This window comes from Leptonychotes weddellii, unplaced genomic scaffold (genome assembly GCF_054177405.1).
Source record: "Leptonychotes weddellii isolate Sample4059 unplaced genomic scaffold, ASM5417740v2 HiC_scaffold_9806, whole genome shotgun sequence".
NCBI lineage: Eukaryota > Metazoa > Chordata > Mammalia > Carnivora > Phocidae > Leptonychotes > Leptonychotes weddellii.
The window spans coordinates 1,931-5,723 of NW_028070317.1; the positions used below are offsets into that span (position 1 = coordinate 1,931).

The 3,793-nt window shown below is 43.2% G+C and overlaps 1 long non-coding RNA gene across 2 annotated transcripts; it reads left to right on the top strand.

Annotated features, from left to right (window-relative positions):
- Positions 1–650: 650 nt before the first annotated feature.
- LOC145720070 (uncharacterized) lies at positions 651–3,561 on the top strand. 2 transcript variants are annotated; one of them, XR_014142787.1, is made up of 3 exons: positions 651–861; positions 1,369–1,574; positions 1,978–3,561. It is a non-coding gene; the product is annotated as an uncharacterized LOC145720070 (long non-coding RNA). The 2 variants fall into 2 exon arrangements; XR_014142788.1 differs by lacking the exon at positions 1,978–3,561 and having other exon boundaries at positions 1,369–1,735.
- The last annotated feature ends 232 nt before the right edge of the window (positions 3,562–3,793 follow it).

Sequence of the window (3,793 nt, forward strand, 5' to 3'; positions counted from 1 at the left end):
CATGACAAGTCTATTGCAGTACTCTTTCCAGCTGAGCCTTGGCACAGCCTCAGAATCCTGACCCAGGATTCCTGAGCAGAGTGCTATATCGTAGCTCCTCAGAGTATGGTCTTAGCATCACCCAGGAGTTTATTAAAGATGCCCATATTCAGGCCCCACTCCAAGCGTACTGAATCAGGATCTGGGTCTCATTTTCAGGAATTCTTATGTGGTATACTGCCGTGGCAGAGAATTACCTAAATATAACCCAGTCATCCCATTTCACTGAGCATGGTTTGAGGTCACCTAGGATATTTTAGAAAAGGGTTTCATATGCATTATCTTATTCTCCACAACAATCCTACCAGGGTGATATCATTATCTTCTTCATTTGACAGATAAAGGGAATTGAGACATGGGGAGGGGCCAAATACTCTGAAAGTCGCTAAGCCTAGACTCAAATACTCCAGGTACCATGTGAACTTGGTGAAGGAAAATGATGTATGAGACAAGGTCTTGGAATAAAGCTTTTTATAATATTGAAGCATGCCCACAAATAACTTAGATAAAGAAGTATCCAGAAGTTCCAAGGGGGTACAAGTGAATGTCATAAACTTTTGAAGGAAGAAGAGGTCACCTTCAAGTTCAATGATCAGAGCAGATTTCATGAGGAGATGCTTTTTTTTTTTTTTAAAGATGTATTTATTTTTATTTTAGAGAGCAAGAAGAGAGGCAGAGGGAGAGAAACTCAAGCAGACTCCCTGCTGAGCAAGGAGCCTGACTTGAGGCTTGATCTCAAGACCCCGAAACCATAACCTGAGCTGAAATCAAGAGTTGGACGCTTAACCCACTGATCCACCCAGGCGCTCCCTCATGAAGAAGGTGCTTTTTATTTTTTTAAAGATTTATTTATTTATTTATTTGAGAGAGAGAGAGAATGAGAGACAGAGAGCATGAGAGGGAGGAGGGTTAGAGGGAGAAGCAGACTCCCTGCCGAGCAGGGAGCCTGATGTGGGACTCAATCCCGGGACTCCAGGATCACGACCTGAGCCGAAGGCAGTTGCTTAACCAACTGAGCCACCCAGGCGCCCCAAGAAGGTGCTTTTTAAATGTAACCTTGAAAGATGTAAGTAAGGGCTCTGGTAGGAAGAGAGTGAATGAATTACTATGTGGAAAGTAGAACACTCTTAAATAGGATCTGACATAGAGGAAATGCTCAGTGAATATCAGCTATTATAATGTATCTCTACTGTGTTATATTAGTTTCAGGTGTACAGTATAGTGACTCAACAATTCCATACATCACCCAGTGCTCATCACGACATGTGCACTCCTTAATCCCCATCACCTGTGTTTTTTTTTTTTTTTAAGATTTTATTTATTTGACAGAGAGAGACACAGCAAGAGAGGGAACACAAGCAGGGGGAGCGAGAGAGGAAGAAGCAGGCTTCCCGCGGAGCAGGAAGCCCGACACGGGGCTCGATCCCAGGACTCCAGGATCATGACCTGAGCCCAAGGCAGACGCTTAACGACTGAGCCACCCAGGCGCCCTCCATCACCTGTTTCACCTGTTCCCCCCATCTCCCTCCCCTCTGGTAACCTTCAGTTTGTTCTCTGTAGTTAAGAGTCTGTTTCTTGATTTCTCTCTCTCTCTTTTTCCCTTTGCTCATTTGTTTTGTTTCTTAAATGGTATGGCAACTAACTGGAATTAAAATAAAGACTTAAATAAAATAAAAATAAAGTTGTTAAAAGTATACATTTTCATGACATAATAAATGAATTTGTGTAAAACTGAGCCAGAAAAAAGTTCAATTTAGGTATAAATTTGTTAAAATGGTATGTAGTGCATTATATAAAGAAACACAAGATTTGTAATGTGTAAATTTATGCTATTACTCATCTGTTTTTTCACTCTCATTATGTTTTAGGAGTTACAAAATATTTTATTTTATTATTTATTTTTATTTTTTAAAAAGATTTTATTTATTTACTTGACAGAGAGAGACACAGCGAGAGAGGGAACACAACCAGGAGGATTGGAAGAGGGAGAAGCAGGCTTCCTGCAGAGCAGGGAGCCCGATGTGGGGCTCGATCCCAGGACCCTGAGATCATGACCTGAGCCGAAGGCAGACGCCCAACGAATGAGCCACCCAGGCGCCCCTGAGATCACTATTATTCATGACAACATGATGTTAGAACGTCCTGTATAAAGTATGGTCATGCAGGCATCATGTGTGGACATCTGGTAATACTACTCAAGGCAGAAAAGAGTTTTAAGGGAGGACATGTAGGGTCACAAAATGCAGGGTGTGAACCCTGCTTCTCCCATAGACTGGCTGTGGAGCCTGGAGAGTTGAATAAATTTCTCTATACCTTAGGATTCCTCATCTTCAAAAAATGGAATATTAAGAGGCCCACCCTCATTGGTTTGCTTATAAATTTAAGTGGGTTAATTACATAAAATGTTTGGATTAGTGTCTGTTGATGGGGTTTTGGAATATAGATAAGGTTTGGTGGGGTGAAGTCCGGAGCTGACGACCAAGAAAGAATTCTTGAGACGTCTTTGGTGCATAATGGTGGTTTCATTAAAGCACGGAGACAGGACCCGTGGGCAGAAAGAGCTGCCGCACCAGGGTCTTTGAGGAGCGGTGATTATATACTCAGGAGTTGGGGGAAGTAAGGAAAAGGGAGGTTTCAAAAGAACTTTCATATGCTAAAGAGGACCAACCTACAAGATACCTGAGGCCTTGCCATTGTCAAGTTAAGGTTGTTTTCCCCTCTAGCAAGGTATTAGCATTAAGATAGTTGGGAGATTCCTGGAAGAATGTCACACATGTCCCACCCAGGAGGTTGCAGGGTGTCCGCTTATGTGACTCTCCATTATTAACAACTTTCCATGATGACCCCCCATGTGTATATTATAACAGTGTATAATATTGGATAGTAAAGAATTTAACTTTGCCCAGACAGAGGTCTGGCCTTTGTCCTCAGCTTCTGCACCGTAAGCTCTAGGCCTTGGAATGTCGTGCTTGATGGGAGTGTCTTTGTTTGCTTGGGAGTCTTAGTCCGGCAGTTACTAACTTGTGATTTAGAGTGGGGGCTTTGAGCCACACCAACAGTATGATTTAGTGTGTGGGACCTAGTGCAGCCAGATAGTAGCTATGTGATGTGAAGTGGGGACTCAGAGCTACACCAAAAACATGATGAAGGGTGGGGGTTTTGGGTCATGTGCCTTGGCCTCTTGATGGCTAGAAACTAAGACCAGCCATGTCGGCAGGCAAATGTGCCTACATCAAGGAGCCCCATTGAAGACTCTGGACATTAAGGCTTGGGTGAGTTCCCTGGTTGGCAGTACTCTATGCTATTGTTAGATATCAATACCAGGAGAATAACACTGCTCTGACTCTATGGGGAGAGAACAACTGGAAGCTCTGCATTTGGTATCCTCCTGGACCCTGCCCTGTTCATCTCTGCCGTTAGCTTATTTTAATTTTAATCTGTATTCTTTCCCTATAATAAACTATAACCATGAGTATAACAGCTTTCCGTGAGCCCTGTGAATCCTTCCAGCAAATTATTGAAACTGAGGGTGGTTTTGGGAACCCCCTGAACTTAAAATTGTTGTTGGTAGTGACAGTGGGGTTTTTTTTTTATTTTTTTAAAGATTTTATTTATTTATTTGACAGAGAGAGATAGTGAGAGAGGGAACACAAGCAGGGGGAGTGGGAGAGGGAGAAGCAGGCTTCCTGCCGAGTAGGGAGCCTGACGCAGGGCTCGATCCCAGGACCCTGGGACCATGACCTGAGCCGAAGGC